This window comes from Amphiprion ocellaris, chromosome 5 (genome assembly GCF_022539595.1).
Source record: "Amphiprion ocellaris isolate individual 3 ecotype Okinawa chromosome 5, ASM2253959v1, whole genome shotgun sequence".
Lineage (NCBI taxonomy): Eukaryota > Metazoa > Chordata > Actinopteri > Pomacentridae > Amphiprion > Amphiprion ocellaris.
In genome coordinates, this window is record NC_072770.1 from 26,141,723 (window position 1) to 26,152,630 (window position 10,908).

Consider the following 10,908-nt stretch of genomic DNA (forward strand, 5'->3'; position numbering starts at 1 on the left):
CTCAACAAAGATTTGAACATCATTAAAGGGAAATCCAACTTTTGCATGACAATGTCTAATTAAAGGACATTTATTTCCAATGTAAATGTGTGATATTCATCCTCTGGAGCTTTCTCTTCACATTGTCTTCCACCTGGACTGGTTTGGTCGGGAGCATGTGCAACAAACATTTGAAAAACTGCACTTTAACATCAATGAATGACACTGAAGTTTAATCTCTACATAAATGAGACTGAGTCTGGATGTGCAGCTCTGTCATTAACTCCTAAGTTTAGGGAAAGTTCGAACAAAAGAGGACAGTTCAGATAAGACTTGAGAATGAGCTTATTCTGAACAAACATCTCAGACTTTCTGAGCTTCAGCACCTCTAGCAAGATATTTTAACAACAAGCAACTCAAGAGATCCAGAAGTTGGAGAGAGTTAGCTTTAGCTGAGCCAAAGAACATGTGGGACGCTAACTTAGCAAACATTTCAGACTTTTCTCTGTGAATTCTGAGAAATAATTTCCTATTTAACGACAGAGCTACACATCTTAACTCAGTCTCATTAAAACAGACTCTAATTCAGTGTCATCCATCCATATTAAAGTGCACTTACCCAAAATGTTTGTTGCATGAGCTCCAACAAAACCTGTCCAGGTAGAAGGCCACTTTGACAAACAGAAAATGGACGATTCCAAGCAGATTGATAGAAGGGGGAACCGGATTGTACTAAGTGTGGTCAAGTATAGAGGGGTGTTTTGTGGGTTTTTAAGGCTGATAATGATTATTAGTGAGACATTTGGAGTAGATATTCATTTGCAGTAAATGAAAGTATTTAAAATCTTGGAGTTAAACTAAGAAGAGCACAAACTTTAACAGAAAACTTTGTTGATACGTTTTTGTTTTGTTTACCCTCACATGTTGTGTTGTTGTAAACTTACTCTTCAAATAAATACTCTAACCCTCTGGAAACTAGTGTTTGGACTGTTTTTGTGTTGCTCCTCACCTACTTCAGACAGCCGGGACAAAACAACGTTTTGTGGACTAAAGGGTTTTCTATGACGTTTTTAGAACGACATACTAAACTATGACATTTTTGTCACATTTTGGACGACATACTAAACTATGAAATTTTTGTGACATTTCGGACGACATACTAAACTATGACGTTTTTGTGACATTTCGGACGACATACTAAACTATGACATTTTTGTCACATTTTGGAAGACATACTAAACTATGACGTTTTTGTAATATTTTGGACGACATACTAACCTATGACATTTTTGTCACATTTTGGACAACATACTAAACTGACATTTTTGTGACATTTCGGACGACATACTAAACTATGACGTTTTTGTGATATTTTGGACGACGTACTAAACTATGACGTTTTTGTGATATTTTGGACTACATACTAAACTATGACGTTTTTGTCAAATTTTGGACAACATACTGAACTATGACGTTTTTGTGATATTTTGGACGACATACTAAACTATGACGTTTTTGTGATATTTTGGACGACATACTAAACTATGACGTTTTTGTGATATTTTGGACAACATACTAAACTATGACGTTTTTGTCAAATTTTGGACAACATACTAAACTATGACATTTTTGTCACATTTTGGAAGACATACTAAACTACGACGTTTTTGTAATATTTTGGACGACATACTAAACTATGACGTTTTTGTAATATTTTGGACGACATACTAACCTATGACATTTTTGTCACATTTTGGACAACATACTAAACTGACGTTTTTGTCACTTTTTGGACGACATACTGACATTTTTGTGACATTTCGGACGACATACTAAACTATGACATTTTTGTCACATTTTGGAAGACATACTAAACTATGACGTTTTTGTAATATTTTGGACGACATACTAACCTATGACATTTTTGTCACATTTTGGACAACATACTAAACTGACGTTTTTGTCACTTTTTGGACGACATACTAAACTGACATTTTTGTGACATTTCGGACGACATACTAAACTATGACGTTTTTGTGATATTTTGGACGACGTACTAAACTATGACGTTTTTGTGATATTTTGGACTACATACTAAACTATGACGTTTTTGTCAAATTTTGGACAACATACTGAACTATGACGTTTTTGTGATATTTTGGACGACATACTAAACTATGACGTTTTTGTGATATTTTGGACGACATACTAAACTATGACGTTTTTGTGATATTTTGGACAACATACTAAACTATGACGTTTTTGTCAAATTTTGGACAACATACTAAACTATGACATTTTTGTCACATTTTGGAAGACATACTAAACTACGACGTTTTTGTAATATTTTGGACGACATACTAAACTATGACGTTTTTGTAATATTTTGGACGACATACTAACCTATGACATTTTTGTCACATTTTGGACAACATACTAAACTGACGCTTTTGTCACTTTTTGGACGACATACTGACATTTTTGTGACATTTCGGACGACATACTAAACTATGACGTTTTTGTGATATTTTGGACGACGTACTAAACTATGACGTTTTTGTCAAATTTTGGACAACATACTGAACTATGACGTTTTTGTGATATTTTGGACGACATACTAAACTATGACGTTTTTGTCAAATTTTGGACAACATACTAAACTATGACATTTTTGTCACATTTTGGAAGACATACTAAACTACGACGTTTTTGTAATATTTTGGACGACATACTAAACTATGACGTTTTTGTCAAATTTTGGACGACATACTGAACTATGACGTTTTTGTCACATTTTGGACGACACACTAAATTATGACATTTTTGTGATATTTTGAACGACATACTAAACTATGACATTTTTGTCACATTTTGGAAGACATACGAAACTATGACATTTTTGTGATACTTTGGACGACATACTAACCTTTGACATTTTTGTCACATTTTTGTCACATTTTGGACCACATACTAAACTATGACATTTTTGTCACTTTTTGGACGACATACTAATCTATGACATTTTTTTTCAAAATTCGGACGACATACTAAACTATGACGTTTTTGTCAAATTTTGGACGACATACTAAACTATGACATTTTTGTCACATTTTGGATGACATACTAAACTATGACTTTTTTGTCACATTTTGGACGACACACTAAACTAAGACATTTTTGTCACATTTTGGACGACATACTAAACATAACGTTTTAAGAGCGACATGCTAAACTATGACATTTTTGTGATATTTTGGACGACATACTAAACTATGACGTTTTTGTCACATTTTGGACGACATACTAAACTATGACGTTTTTCTCACATTTCGGACGACATACTAAACTATGACATTTTTGTGATACCTGGGACGACATACTAAACTATGAAATTTTTGTGATATTTTGTATGAAATACTAAACTATGACGTTTTAGTCACATTTTGGACGACACACGAAGCTATGACATTTTAGTGATATTTTGGAAGACATACTAAACTATGACATTTTTGTCAAATTTTGGACGCCATACTAAACTATGACGTTTTTGTCACATTTTGGACGACATACTAAACTATGACGTTTTAAGAGCGACATGCTAAACTATAACATTTTTGTGATATTTTGGACGACATACTAAACAATGACATTTTTGTCACATTTTGGACGACATACTAAACTATGACATTTTTGTTATATTTTGGACGACATACTAAACTATGACATTTTTGTGATATTTTGGACGACATAGTAAACTATGACATTTTTGTCACATTTTGGACGACATACTAAACTATGACGTTTTAAGAGCGACATGCTAAAGTACGACACTTTTGTGATATTTTGGACGACATGCTAAACTATGACATTTTTGTCACATTTTGGATGACATACTAAAGTATGACATTTTTGTCACATTTTGGACGACATACTATACTATGACATTTTTGTGACATTTCAGACGACATACTAACATGACGATTTTGTGATATTTTGGACGACATAATAAACTATGACGTTTTTGTGGTATTTTGGATGACATACTAACCTTTGACATTTTTGTCACATTTTGGACCACATACTAAACTATGACATTTTTGTCACTTTTTGGACGACATGCTAATCTATGACATTTTTTTCAAATTTCGGACGACATACTAAACTATGACGTTTTCTTCAAATTTTGGACGACATACGAAACTATGACATTTTTGTCACATTTTGGACGACATACTAAACTATGACTTTTTTGTCACATTTTGGACGACACACTAAACTACGAAGTTTTTATGATATTTTGGACGACATACTAAATAAACTATGACGTTTTAGTCACATTTTGGACGACATACTAAACTAAGACATTTTTGTCACATTTTGGACGACATACTAAACATAACGTTTTAAGAGCGACATGCTAAACTATGACATTTTTGTGATATTTTGGACGACATACTAAACTATGACATTTTTCTCAAATTTTGGACGCCATACTAAACTATGACTTTTTAGTCACATTTTGGACGACACACTAAACTATGATATTTTTGTGATATTTTGAACGACATACTAAACTATGACATTTTTGTCACATTTTGGACGACATACTAAAGTATGACATTTTTGTCACATTTTGGACGACATACTAAACTATGACATTTTTGTCACATTTCAGACGACATACTAACATGACGATTTTGTGATATTTTGGACGACATAATAAACTATGACGTTTTTGTGGTATTTTGGATGACATACTATCCTTTGACATTTTTGTCACATTTTGGACCACATACTAAACTATGACATTTTTGTCACTTTTTGGACGACATACTAAACTATGACGTTTTCGTCACATTTTGGACGACATACTAAACTATGACATTTTTGTGATATTTTGGACGACATACTAAACTATGACGTTTTCGTCACATTTTGGACGACATACTAAACTATGACATTTTTGTGATATTTTGGACGACATACTAAACTATGACATTTTTGTCACATTTTGGACGACATACTAAACTATGACGTTTTAAGAGCGACATGCTAAACTATGACATTTTTGTCACATTTCGGACGACATACTAAACTATGACGTTTTTGTCACATTTTTGATGAAATATTAAACTATGACATTTTTGTCACATTTTGGACAACATACTAAACTATGACATTTTTTTCACATTTCGGAGGACATACTAAACTATGACATTTTGTCAAATTTTGGATGACATACTAAACTATGACATTGTTGTCACATTTTGGACGACATACTAAACTGACGTTTTTGTGATATTTTGGACGACAGACTAAACTATGACATGTTTTTGTGATATTTTGGACGACATATTAAACTATGATGTTTTGTAAAATTTCGGACGACATACTAAACTATAGGAAACCAGCACTTGTCCTGTTTTGTGTTGCTCCTCGGCGACCCGAGACAGCCGGGTTGTAATGTTTTTTTTGAGCAACACACCATACTATGACGTTTTTACATTGAGAGTTCTACTATGGAACCAGTTTGACATGTTCAGGTGTTCTTTGTGTGAAAAAGAGATTTCAGGTATCAGAAGGTGGTTTTCAACTTTCTTTGTTTACTTTCTGCTTCAACTTTAAACTAAATTTCCTTCACTAACCCAGCCCTCTGGACTTCCAGTAAGCTGTGTTCCTATTGGCTGTCCAGCTGGCTGCTTGGTGTTATCAGGAACACCTGAGCAGCTCAGTGTCTTCCTGCTTTATTTGGCTGCAGTCAAACATTTCCTCTGCTTCTCTTCACCACTGAACCGGGTTTGGCTCCGTTGCTTTAGTTTGTTCTTTAGGCGCTGGCTTGCAGCTTCCAGCAGTAAAATCGTCTTTAATGTGTTTCTTGGTGTGTTTTAGGGCTTTGTACCAGATAGTTGTCTTGGTAAATGAGGTTCTTTCGCCACAGTTAGCACATGGTGCTAATGTGTGCAGTGATTAGTGGATTTGGTACAGCTGAGTTCTGTCTTTATCTTGGCTGTAGTGAGTTTTTAGAGGTTTTTGGTCAGACACATTCTGTATTCTTGTTTGTGAACCAATGTTGGTTGTCCAGAAGGTAAGAGTTCCTGTCCTGATTCTCTGTTCTCAGAGGTTCTCTGGTAGGCTGCAGGAGACTTTAGCATTTGGGTTGTGCTAGTTTGGTTTTTGTACGGTTTCATTTGGACGACTATCTTGAGGCCCCTCCATGTGGTTTAGTGAGGTTTTCTGCAACAGTTCTACAAAGCAACCTGCAGCAGAAGAGGCTTTGAGAGTTTTAGGAAGTTCTGGAGAGCAGACTTTAGAGCAGCAGAAACATTTGTCAGCAGTTTGAGCAGGAGAAGGTGATCTTCAGAGTAGAAATGAGACGGAAACCTTCTTGACCCGTGTGGTGAGGTCCTGTACCAAGAGTTTGAGCAGGTTGTGAAGAGTCTGTAGTTCTTTGGTCTGAAAGCACAAGAAGAGTCGACTCATTAAAGGAGAAAACAGGAGATATTGTTGGTTTTTCTGTCGCTCTGCAGTTTCCAGTTTCCTTAGACTGAATATCAAGTTAATCACTCTCACATTCACACCTACGGGCAATTTAGAATGATCAATTAACCTCAGCATATTTTTGGACTGTGGGAGGAAGCCGGAGTACCCGGAGAAAACCCACGCATGCACAGGGAGAACATGGAAACTCCATGCAGAAAGATCCCGGGAAAGCCGGGATGCGAACCAGGGATCTCCTCGCTGCAAGGCGAAAGTGCTAACCACTACGCCACTGTGCAGCCCACCATATGAAATCTTTTTAAAAACTATGTTTTTGAGTTTTAATCATAGTTTTAGCATAGTTTTTTCTCTTTGCTTGTTTAGTTTTGTCATCTGTGTGAAAGGTGCTAAACAAATAAAGTTGAATTGATAAACTGAATAATTGACTAACTCATGATTGTGACAACAGAAGTATTTTCATTGTGATTTAAGGGTTTGTTTCATTTTTAAGGTTGGGGTTAAAGTCTTGACAAAAAAAAAAGATTAAAGAAATAAACTATATAAAAAAGTAATTAAATCAAAGAAAAAAGCATTTAATACAATAAAACTTTTAAAAAGAAAATTAAACATTAAATACAATTGAATTATATTAAACAGACAAAATATTTAATTAGATGATTAAGCAGAAGATACAAAACATGTAATTATGAAATTAAACAAAATTTTTCAAACAAAAATATTAAACATTAAAGATGAAATATAGATAATTAAACATTTAAAAAATACAATTAAACAAGAAGAACATTAAACCTTTAAAAAATACAAAACATTTAATTAGTTTATTAAACTTTTAAAAAGACAAAACATTTAATTAAAAAATTAAATGTTTAATTAGAAAATTAAATCTTAAAGACAGTAAAATTTTAAATAGGAATTAAACAGAAAATACAATGAAGCATTTAAAAAGAAAATTAAACATTAAAAGGTGGTAAAACATTTAACAAGGAAAACTTTAAAGATTTAATCAAAAAATTAAACATTGGGAAAGAAAAGGGAATTTTTCAAACAAACCGATAAAACATTTGAAAAAAAAAAACAACAACAATTAAACATTCAAAAGACAAAACATTTTGAAATCAAATCAGACATTAGAAAAGAATAAAAGGTGAGAAAAAGCAAAACTAAACATTTAAGAAGAATCAAACTAAAGACGAAACATTTGAAGAGACACCAGTTAGACTTTAGAAGATCAAATTAAACAGAAGAGACAATAAAACCATCAAAAAGAGCAAAAACAGATAAAGGTCTGAAAGCGTTTTCTAGTCTGAAATGAAAACATCAAGTTGTTTCTTCAAACGTTTCCTCTTTCTATGTTCTTGGTCTGATTGTGGACAGATTTACTAAGAACTCATTTCAGGAAACTGCTTTCCAGATAAAGTCTACTAGTAGTTGAAGGCATTTATCAAACTAATGTTACCTTCTGATCTCCACAAACTTTACTGTTCAGTGAAGAGAATCAAAGTTTGTTGAGGATTTCTAAAAAACCCACAGGTGAAGGTCTGAGAAGAACTCAGATGGATGGTCAAAATGTGAAATCAAGACTCATGGTCACAAGTTTTAAGGCTTCTGTTAACCAGAAAGTTCAAACTAACAGAGAACTACAGAGAAACTTTTCAAACTTCAGCCCTCAGACTGTCTAAAGGTTCAAACTAACAGAGAACTACTCAAGAACTTTTAGAATTTCAGTCCTTGAACTGTGGAAAGGTTCAAACTAACAGAGAACTACTCAGGAACTTAGAAGATTTCAGTGAAATGAAAGTATTTAAAATCTTGGAGTTAAACTTAGAAGAACACAAACTCTAACAGAAAACTTTGTTGATACGTTTTTGTTTTGCTTACAGATGTTAAGTTAAAGGAGTTTTATTCGTGATCTATAACCAATCAAATCACTCCAGAAGACAGAGCGACCACAGGTAGATAAAGGTTCAGAGCCAAAGTAGCACCATTTTTAAATGTATTTATTACCGTAAATCAGTAAAAAATAAAATACTGATAACCAGTAAATCAGTCAGCCCACAATTACTACAATTCTACAATGTATGTCTCTTTCCTTTGACTTGTTATTTGTACAATATATGATGTATATGATGGTGTTTTTTCATACCAAAGGCTATACTATGATGTTTTCTAAGAGACATACTCTGTTTGTTCTGGTCCTGGGCCGCTGCACTCCTCCTCTGTTGTTTTCTGGAATGTACTCAGCTGCATGCCTTCGTCCACCAGGCCTCCGTTGACTCGTCCTGCCTGCCGTCTCTGGAGCTGAAGCTGGATTGGAACAGACCAAAGTACAGTCCAATCACGATGCCAGCTGCCTCTCAAAAGGCTCCTTCATCTGGCAGGTGGTGGCACTTCTTCTGAGGGGAAGCTGAGCCGGCCCGGCAGAACTTTGGAGATGTGTTCCAGTGGTTGGTGGATGTGTAGGGAGATAGAGAGGGACCTTCGAATTGTTCAGAAAGGAAAACAAGGAACCCATTGGTAGTTTTAGTTTAGGGTCCTACTGTGGTGTGTTTTTGGGTTTTAAGAGGTGAGCAGGAAGAGTTTTTTTTTTTCCTATTGATTATCTTTTACTTTGTTCCTGGTTGGAATGCCCATCAATGTCAACAGGAAGTTCACTTTTAGTTCTGTTTATTTTTATTTTACTAGCACCCATTTGCTTTTAACCCCCTCACATGTTGTATTGTTGTAAACTTCCTCTTTCAAATAAATACTCGTCTAACCCTCTGGAAACCAGCGTTTGGACTGTTTTTGTGTTACTCCTCACCTACTTCAGACAGCCAGGACAAAACAACGTTTTGTGGACCAAAGGCTATACGATGACGTTTTTTGGACGACATGCTATACTATGATGTTTTTTGGGCGACATGCTATACTATGACGTTTTCAGAGTGACATGCTATACTCCGACGTTTTTTGGGCGACATGCTATACTATGACGTTTTCAGAGCGACATGCTATACTATGAGGTTTTTTGGACGACATGCTATACGATGACGTTTTTTGGAGGACAAGCTAAACTATGACGTTTTTTGGATGACGTGCTATGCTATGACGTTTTTAGAGCGACATGCTATACTATGACGTTTTTAGAGCGACATGCTATACTATGATGTTTTTAGAGCGACATGCTATACTATGATGTTTTTAGAGCGACATGCTGTACTATGATGTTTTCAGAGCGACATGCTAAACTATGACATTTTTTGGACGACATGCTATACGATGACGTTTTTTGGAGGACAAGCTAAACTATGATGTTTTTTGGATGATGTGCTATACTATGACGTTTTTTGGGCGACATGCTGTACTATAACGTTTTAAGAGCGACATGCTATACTATGACGTTTTTTGTGCAACATGCTATACTATGATGTTTTAAGAGCAACATGCTATACTATGACATTTTTTGGACGACATACTAAACTATGATGTTTGTTGGACCAAAGGCTATACTATGATGTTTTTTGGATGACATGCTATACTTTGACGTTTTTTGAGTGACATGCTATACTATGACGTTTTTTGGACGACATACTAAACTATGACGTTTTTTGGACGACGTGCTATGCTATGCTGTTTTTTGGACGACATGCTATACTATGATGTTTCTTGGACGACATGCTATACTATGACGTTTTTTGGGCGACATGCTATAGTATGACGTTTTTAGAGCTACATGCTATACTATGAGATTTTTTGGACGACATGCTATACTATGAGATTTTTTGGACGACATGCTATACTATGACTTTTTAAGAGCGACATGCTATACTATGACGTTTTTTGGACAACATGCTATACTATGACGTTTTTTGGACGACATGCTATACTATGACATTTTTAGAGCGACATGTTATACTATGACGTTTTCAGAGCGACATGCTAAACTATGACATTTTTTGGACGACATGCTATACGATGACGTTTTTTGGAGGACAAGCTAAACTATGATGTTTTTTGGATGATGTGCTATGCTATGATTTTTTTGGACGTCATGCTATACTATGACGTTTTTTGGGCGACATGCTGTACTATGATGTTTTAAGAGCGACATGCTATACTATGACGTTTTTTGTGCGACATGCTATACTATGATGTTTTAAGAGCAACATGCTATACTATGACATTTTTTGGACAACATACTAAACTATGATGTTTGTTGGACCAAAGGCTATACTATGATGTTTTTTGGATGACATGCTATACTTTGACGTTTTTTGAGTGACATGCTATACTATGACGTTTTTTGGACGACATACTAAACTATGACGTTTTTTGGACGACGTACTATGCTATGCTGTTTTTTGGACGACATGCTATACTATGATGTTTCTTGGACGACATGCTATACTATGACGTTTTTTGGGCGACATGCTATACTATGACTTTTTTAGA

At 34.8% G+C, this 10,908-nt stretch overlaps 1 long non-coding RNA gene across 1 annotated transcript in view; it reads left to right on the plus strand.

Moving 5' to 3' along the window:
- LOC129348949 (uncharacterized) overlaps window positions 1-10,908 on the plus strand; it is a 145,101-nt gene that overhangs the window by 7,940 nt on the left and 126,253 nt on the right. The window lies entirely within an intron of this gene.